Source organism: Leptonychotes weddellii, chromosome 5, assembly GCF_054177405.1.
Source record: "Leptonychotes weddellii isolate Sample4059 chromosome 5, ASM5417740v2, whole genome shotgun sequence".
In the NCBI taxonomy this organism is placed as follows: Eukaryota; Metazoa; Chordata; class Mammalia; order Carnivora; family Phocidae; genus Leptonychotes; species Leptonychotes weddellii.
In genome coordinates, this window is record NC_138373.1 from 96,825,784 (window position 1) to 96,834,927 (window position 9,144).

Genomic DNA, 9,144 nt, shown 5'->3' on the forward strand with positions numbered 1-9,144 from the left:
AGCCTCCTAACCTGGAGAAAGCCACAATTTGAGAAAGGATGTAGGTAGATATGAATATTGGATTTTGGCAACAAAGTTACCTTAAGAACAATCTAGATGTTACACTTGTGTTTTTAAAAATGGGAAGTTGGAGACCAACTTGTTGCTCATGGAACTCTGAAATACTTCTTAATTGACCAATACTGTACCACATAAGCAGAGTCATCTGCAAAACTATACATTCAAACATGTATTAAAAGTAACAAGATTATTTATTCTTTTATTGTGCACACATTTCCATGAACTGCAAAGATGAGAATGTGATGAATGTCATAATACAGCTGCCAAATTTGTGGTTGAAGAGATAAAGTTTGTTGGACGTGGGCACTGGATCTGATTCTAGGCTAAAATCTAAGTAAATGTAAGCATTATAGACATCCTTTTATTTCATCTCTAGTAACCAGCACACTTCCCACCAGGGTTTATCATGAAGTTGATGATTGAAATATGTATCCCCAAGTGCAACATAAATATTAAATTTATCTGATAGATTGAGATATAACATAGTTAATGGGTAATTTACAAGCTAAGGAACCTTAAAGTAGGGATCCTGATCAGAAAAAGGTATGGAATAGAATAGTGTATTCTAATTGTAGTGATTAGAGTCTATTTTCATGATTTTCCATATTTAAATAACTCCTGAACTATTATTTCTTTAATATTTTCCTTTAAATCTACTCATTTAAAAAAATTAATCAACCAATGCCTTTTTCTCCTCAAAATTTTTATCTGAAAGCAAACAATAAAATAGGAAAAAAAAGAAACAAAAATACTGGAAACTTAATGGTCAAGTAGGGAGAAGGGAGAGGAGCATGGAGCTAAGGCTCCAAGCCTCTCCAGAAAAAGTTCTTATTCTTGAAGTGTCCTCTTTGAGGAGGCGAGCTGAGCCAGGGACAGTCCCTAAGCCCCAATGCCCAGCCTCTATCTGGAGAAGAAGAAAAAGTCACAGTGGTCTGAGGGCCAGAGGAGCTGGAGGGACCAAAGGATCACTGGAAGCAGTTGGCTACAAGCTTCTTGGAAGGGAGGCCCCATGTCTCTCATGAGGCAGCCCAGAAGATGATGAAATCTTTCTAGAGATGCTCATCCAGCTCCCAGATGGCTGCCACATTGCCAAAATGATAGAAAAAGCACAGTGAGCACAGTTTCACTGAAGTACCGCCTGTAACTTTTCCTCACCAGTTAGTGGGCATAACAGATCATGCCAATGTTGTTGGCTGCATGTTACTGCCAAAGAGGTAGCCAGTCCTATGGGCTGTCTTTAGGGTCAGATGAGAGCAGATCACACATAGCCCTGTCACGAGGCACCCCTTGCTTTTAGTCAATTGTCTGAATCTGGTCTAGGGTCTGGATGGAGGAGAGAGCACCTATGCATGCAAAAGACTGACAGGCTAAAGTTAGTCAAAGATCTCAGGTCAGTAGCACCACATATTCACCAAGCCATATTTGTGTAGGCACTCATCATAGAAGCCATATGCATAGGGGATCTGGTGGCTCTAGGGGTTCCCCAGGATCTTGGTGATGTGGTCAGCAAATTTAACATTAAGTACCAGCAGCAGGAAGAATGTTTCAATGCCCAGAAACTGTGATCCATAAGTCTCCTATGAAAAGGCCATTTGTCTCAGGGACTTACCACCCACACTGAACAGATCCTTGAAGTTAGAGAATTGTCCAGGGATGTCACCACATACTATGACTGGTGACTCCACCCTCTGCACATTGTACTCTTCTACCACGATCTCTCCTGTCTGAGTGCACAGGATCTTGACTTCACTCTCCTGGATGATCTTAGGGCATCCAAGTGCCCATCAAAGTCACTGATCTTCATCCTGGTTCCAGCACTGGGACCCCCACCCCTGCACAGGTCAGAGCCACCACACCCCACCACATGTGACTCTGACTCTGGCTCTCGGGGTTTCTGCCTTCTGCTTCCTTCCACTTTGGCCCCTTGCCATGTTGCTTAACCTTCCATCTTATATCTTTTTGTAGTTTTTCTTCCTTCTTACCTCTAGTCATCCTTACCCTGCTTCTCTTGACTTCTGTTCATTTATTCTTCAGATTTTGTTTAACTATTTCTTCTTGCTTCTTTTTTTGGGTGGGTTCTGTTATTAGTCCACATTCAATGCCCTACATTCTATCTCTTGTTTGTCAATTTATTTCCCCTCAAAAACCAGTTAACTCTCTAAAAATTGTTTACAGATGTCTACCTACATGGGGATATTATATTTAATGAAAATATCATAAGTGATATGTAATATAGTAATTTAATAGAAGTGATAGGAACACAGGTTACACATTCTATCAAAGCCAATACTATGGAGAATTATATTCCTTGAAAAATGGCTTCCTGTAAGGAACCAGAAAACAAAAAATATATAGACAATCCTAAGTGGGTGATTAGGCAATAAATTATATTAACAAATATGAATATAAAGGATGAAACTTTGTTTTACATTATTGTCTTTTGAATTTAAATGAAGATATTGAGTTCTTCTGAAAATAAACAATGGCATGGAACGATTTTCCTTTCATTTGAATTAATGAGTTTGGCCATATTTTTCAATGAATGTTAAAAATAGAAAGTATGATACATTGTATATACATTCTTCTTTTCCTTAATTACTAATTTGCAGAGGAAGAGGGTTTAATAGGTAATTCAGAATTTCAGAGAATTGAAATTAATTCTGGAAAGTAATTTTGTACTGTTATGATTAACTTTTTCAGTAGGGTCTATAGGTGCAGGTATGTATGTCTATCATTTGCAATCCTCTGGACCAGAAGGGGGCACCTACCGTTTGTCTAGGATGGTCTACATTCAGTATCAATAACTGTTGACAAAATTTATGGCAGTCAAATATAGACAAAACAATTCTATAGATTCTTATAGTAACATGTTTCATGCACGTTGACTCGCAAATTGGATAGACAGCTTCCTGAAAGAGTATTTTGTAAATGACAAAATCATCTATGCAGACTCTAGAAAAGGTGTTAAAAAGCTGAGTTACAGGAGGGAAACGGTGAGAACAATTATCTATCTTTAGAGCATAACAAATAATCATGATGTAAATTAGGTTCTTTACATAGGGAATAAATTAGCACTCAACCCTACAAAATAGCTTGAAAGCAAACTACCCTCATAGCATCAGAAGTAAGAACAAATGAATGCATCTCTTTGCTTTGCTGTCTTGGCCAGATCTGAGTGTACAATAATGAAAAGATTGATGGTGGTTAGAGCCTAAGTTTGTTTTTCCGTCTTCCTTTTATATACCATCTTCACAGGAGAGTGTCAATATGTATTGATCTTTCTTCACTACTGTGTTTTCTCCTTACTGCTCTGCCTTGAGAGGCCTACTTCTTTAATACATTATCCTACTCCAGCAAAAGAACAATCTAACCATAGTCTAATAATTCTGCAGTATGTTGGAAAGTATGTTCGTTTTCAAGGATTCTTCCTAGTCTGCCAGAAAACATTTCTCACAAAAGACAGTGTTGTTACCAGGGCGAGTGTGTATGTTTTTGTCTTACTTTTCTAGACACTTAATACAAATTTATGGAAATTTCTGGAGTTTGGAAGTCCCTGAATATGTGTGATTCAGGCAAATAAACAAGGTTTGTCTGGTTCAGATGTGGATATGTGATTAATTTCAGAGGACTTGGTGACATTTTCAACGTGCACATCAAGGATTAGGAGATACATAAGATAGAAAGCAAATGCCAAAGAGAGAGCAATTATGGTTTGCTAAACACTGCATAAAGCATAGGTTTTTATGCTGTTTATATATCTCTAACTGCTAGGATTTGGAGCTCACATGAAGTCATAAAGTGTCCTGAGCTGAATTAATAAGTGTTTTGTGTGGGTGGGAGGAAGTCATTTTAAAAGTATCGTCTTGCAAGAAGTTAAGTTTTTAATTATCAGTGACGAGGAAGGATAGTGACAAAATTACCTAATTCACCATTAAGGAAACCTTCATTTTAACAAATTTGAAATATTTGCATTTGACATCGAAAGCCAGACGAGATGGCAGACATCTATATAGGGGGATTAGATTCAAAGGCAGAGACATCTATATTTTCAGCACTGGAATGTTATAGTACCCAAATTCAAGCTGATTTTATAATACTGAATATGTATTACATGCCTGGCAGTGAACACTGCAGTAATTTAATAAAGTGTCATTTCATTATAGAAACCTGTTACTGGAGTTAAACTTCCCATGGAATTATGCACAAACACCTTTCTTTTGTGTTACTTCTTGCCTTGCCTTAGAGGATTAAAGATACTGTAATATGTAATCTGATTCTGTCAGAGCATATGAGCCTACTCTCACCTGTTTCAAACTTTGATATAATAGTCTAAGTATTTTTTACTGTTATAATAAATTCACAGTAAAATTTCCATGTAGCAAAAATTTCCATTATTATTTGATTTTAGGTTTCTGCTCAGCATTCTAGCTAATTATCCATAATTCTTTATTTTTTTACAGTTTTTTTCTTTAATAATGGCTTTGTAATCTGCTAGTACATGAATATATCACATATTATTTACCTATGTGTATTTAGGCTCTCCTGTTGTTTCCCAGCTTTACTGAAATATAACTGATATGTAGCATTGTAGAAGTTGAAGGCACACAATATGTTGATTTGATACATTTATATATTGTAAAGTGATTATCAGCATAGTGTTAGCTAACAACTCCATCATGTCTCATAATTATCATTTCTTTTGTGTGGTGATAACATTTAAGATGTACTCTCTTAAGTACATAATACAGTATTGTGAATTACAGTTCCGATGCTGTACATTAGATCCCCAGGACTTATTCATCTTATAACCAGAAGTTTGTACCCTTCGACCAACACCTGCCCATCCCCATCCCCCCCCGCAATCCTTCCCATAATTACCTTTCTACTTACTCTGTGTTTCTAGGAGTTTGCCTTTTTAGATTCCACATGTAAGTGATATCCTACAGTATTTGTCTTTCTCTGACTTAATTTCATTTAGCATAATGCCCTCAAGGTCCATCCATGTTGTCACACCTGATCTTTTTCATGGGCTGAATAATATTCCATTAGATATATATTTGTATATAGATATATATCTTTATCCATCTGTTGAAGGTAAATGGTGGGGAAAGGCAAGAATGAAGTAAAAAGTACTAGGCCCTCCATGTCTGAACATTTAAAAGTACACCAGAAGTACACTAGAAATTTAGGGGGTTATAAATATTTCCATTCTCAATTAGGAAATCTTCATTTAGATTTAGGATTTATAAGCTCTGTTTCTCATTGTGCATTTTTAAAAATTTTTCATGTCTACACCCAATGTGGGGCTTGAACTCACAACCCCAAGATCAAGAGTCACATGCTCTACCAATTGAGTCAGCCAGGCACCCCTCATTGTGCATTTTGGAGATTTTAAGAGGCTCATGGTTAAACTTTCTTCAGGAATTTGGAATTTTCCTCAGGACTTCCTACATAATTAGTGGGCTGCCTATTATTGAGACATGTAGTAGCTTCAGAATTTTATAAAAAATGGGTATGAAAGTACGGGTTTTGAGGAAAAATGATATAATTAAATATATGGGAATTCTAAGGATATTGCCATGTTGGTTGAAGAATTTCAGGATTTCTTTAAAATGTGTTTGAAACTATACATATTATCTAATTTTACCACCAAATAAGTAATGCCAACCTTTTTGTTGTTGTTGTTATTGTTAATGGGGAAGATGGTAGTAAAAAGGATGGGAGGAGTGTAGCAAGCATAGACATTTAGGTAAGGATAGATTTGGGACTAAAAAACTAAGACTGCCTGACACATACTACTTCATACTAAACAGTATATTTTATTAATATGAATAATTCTTCTTCATAAGGAGATAAACCACAGTTAAATCCCTGCCTTCCTTCCACCTTTTTTTATCTCCATCTCTCTCTTTCCCCTCCCCACCATAGCCAAAAAATTTTGAATGTTTAATGTATATCCTTTTGTTTTGTGGATCTTTTATAAAATGTATGTTACATTTTAATTAAACACATATGTGTTACCAGTATCCAGATCAAGAAATACAGCATAATCACCCCAACTGCCCCCAATTCTCCCTCCCAGTCACTTCCTCCCATAAAGGGAACCATCATCATGACTTGTATCACCTAAATTAGTTGTGCCTATTTTAAACTTTATATAGTTGGGATCATATGATATATACTCTTTTGTTACTGCTAAACATTATGTCTCTGAGAGTCATCCAGACGGTTATGTTTAGCAGTCTTACCTTTACTTTCTGTAGTTTTCTATATTATGAATATGCCATATTTTATCCACTCTATTTTTGTTGGACTTTGAGATTTTCAGGGGGGGGGTGCATTATTATGAGTAGTCCTGCTCGTGCACGAGTAATTTGATAAACATATGCACTTATTTCTCCCGGCTGTATACCTAGTATTATAATTGTTGGTGGATAGTGTATGCTACAAGTTCAGCTTTAGGATACACTGTCAAAGAATTTTCCAAAGTGGTTTATTTTATTATTTTATTTTAATTTATTTATTTTTGAGAGAGAGAGCAGGGGGAGAGGGAGAGAGAGAGAATCTTAAGCAGGCTTCACAATCAGTACATGGAACCCACCGAGGGGCTCAATCTCACGATTCTGAGATCATGAGCTGAACCTAAATCAAATCAGATGCTTAACCAACGGAGCCACCCCGGCTCCACCAACACAGTTATTGATTATGCTGTCATACCTATGGGTGAGAATTTCACTTTTGCTAATACCTGGTACTGTTTTTTAATTTTATCTGTTTTAGTGGCTGTGTGATGATTTCTCATTATGAAGTTATTAATAGCCTTATTGAGATATAATTGATATACAATAAGCTTCACATATTTAAAATGTACAATTTGATATGTTTTGACATGTATAAACCTGTGAAGCCACCATCACAATCAAGGCAATGAATATATTTATCACCCCTAAAAGTTTCCTTGATGTCCCTTTGTAATTATTCCGTCCTGTCCCTCCTTTCTTCCCCTCCCCCAGGGCAATCACTGATATCTCTGTCCCCATGTATATAATGTTTCCGTTTTATTTCTTCTAGCTGTTTTTAAATTTTTTCTAGTTTTAAGTCATTTGATTGTGATGTGTCTTGGTGTCAATTTCTTCATATTTCTTGTGGTGGCTTTGTTGTACTTCTGTGAAGTATAAGTTTATTATTTTTATCTAATTTGAAAAAAATGTTGGCCATTGTTTAAAAAATTTTTTCTTTCTGGCTTCCCTCTCTTTCTCCTTCAGGGACTTCAATTACAAATATGTTAAGCTGTCTGAAGTTGTCCCACAGCTTACTTTTTTTTTAAGATTTTATTTATTTATTTGACAGAGAGAGACACAGTGAGAGAGGGAACACAAGCGGGGGGAGTGGGAGAGGGAGAAGCAGGCTTCCCACCGATTAGGGCGCCTGGTGCAGGGCTCGATCCCAGGACTCTGGGATCATGACCTGAGCCGAAGGCAGACGCTTAACGTCTACCCAGGCGCCCCAGCTTACTTTTTTAAAACCGTATTTTTTCTTTGTTGAATATCATTGCAAAGTCTATTATTAGGTCTTCAAGTCTACTGTTTTTTTCTGCAACATTCTAACCTCCTATTAATCCCATCTAGTTTAATTTTCTTTCCTGAAATTTTTTTTCTCTCTAAAATTTTAGGATTTACATTTTGCTCAGTTTTACTTTATCTTCCAGTTTCTCATTAACATACTCATGTTTTCTTTTACCTTCTTAAACATATGGAATAGAGTTATAAAAGTTGTTTCAAGGGTGCCTGGGTGGCTCAGTCAGTTAAGCATCTGACTTTTGGTTTTGGCTCAGATCATGATCTCAGGGTCGTGAGATTGCCCGTGTTGGGCTCTGTGCTCAGTGGGGAGTCTGCTTAGATTCTCTTCCTCTGCCCATTCCTACTTTCTCTCTTAAAAAAAAAAGGCTATTTTAATATCATTTTTTACTATCACTTGAGTAATTTAATTTCTGGGTCTGTTTCTACTGATTGTGTTTTCTCTGCATTCTGGATATTTTTCTGCTTCTTTGCACACTGGGTAATTTTTGATTGAATGTTAGATAGTGTAAATTTTAACTTGTCAAGTGCTGGATATTTTTGTATTTCTATAATTGTTTTGGAGGTTTGTTCTGGGACTCACCAATTGACTTGGAAACATGTTTAACCTTTTTAAGGTTCCTATTAAGCTGTGATAGACATGACCAGAATACCCTGTATTATAAATGTCTATTCAAGCCATTTGCCTGTTTTTCTGTTGGGTTATCTACCTTTCCTTAAATATTTTTAGTATATTCATTCTATCTATGAACCATTTATTGAATATATATAGGAAATATCCTCTCCCACTCTGGCATGCTTTTGAACTTTCCCTCAATCAAAATAATTCCTGAAAAAGAACATAATAAATATTTCTCTCCCAGAACAAGGCTGTCTTCATTGTAACAGGGAGTCAAAAAGATACAGGTCTAATAGTAGGATTTTTATTACCAGTTCATTATGCCAAGAAATTCACTGGAGCCCTTCCTGCTATCTCTCTAGTCATAGCACAATTATGCCATCTTTGCTTGCTGCTGAGATTGATTGGTTCTGTGTATAGAAAGTAAAGACAAGCTTTTCCTATGACATGTGTTTGCCTAGAGTGAGCCTTACAGACCTTTTAAAAAAATCTCTGGAACTTGTTCACCAAGAAACGTCATAAAATAAATTCACCAGTCTTCTTTTTTATTAAAAACATACTTTTGAAGATGAATGTTTATTCAGAGATGAAAACGCCTATAGGAATATTTTCCTAGAAATATGAATCATCCAGTGCTTTGGCTTGTCATTAAAAAAAAAAAAGAAAAAGAATCTTTCTGCTTAAATGCATCTAAATGGGAATTTGTTATATCAGCTATTTGTGTTTCAAAGGGAAAAGGGTGAATTAAATAGCTTCAATTTAATCACTGTAAATTAAGTAATTTTCATTTCTTTGTCCAAATAATTTCCAAATATTCATTATCCCCAAATCATAGTGGCTGGGGAACTGACCTCCTTATTTTTCCCTACCTTCCATCCCAGATAACAT

The 9,144-nt window shown here is 36.0% G+C and overlaps 1 pseudogene; it reads right to left on the reverse strand.

The window, feature by feature from the left end:
• Positions 1-1,025: 1,025 nt before the first annotated feature.
• On the reverse strand, positions 1,026-2,936 carry LOC115939881 (serine/threonine-protein phosphatase 4 catalytic subunit pseudogene; annotated as a pseudogene).
• Positions 2,937-9,144: the final 6,208 nt, after the last annotated feature.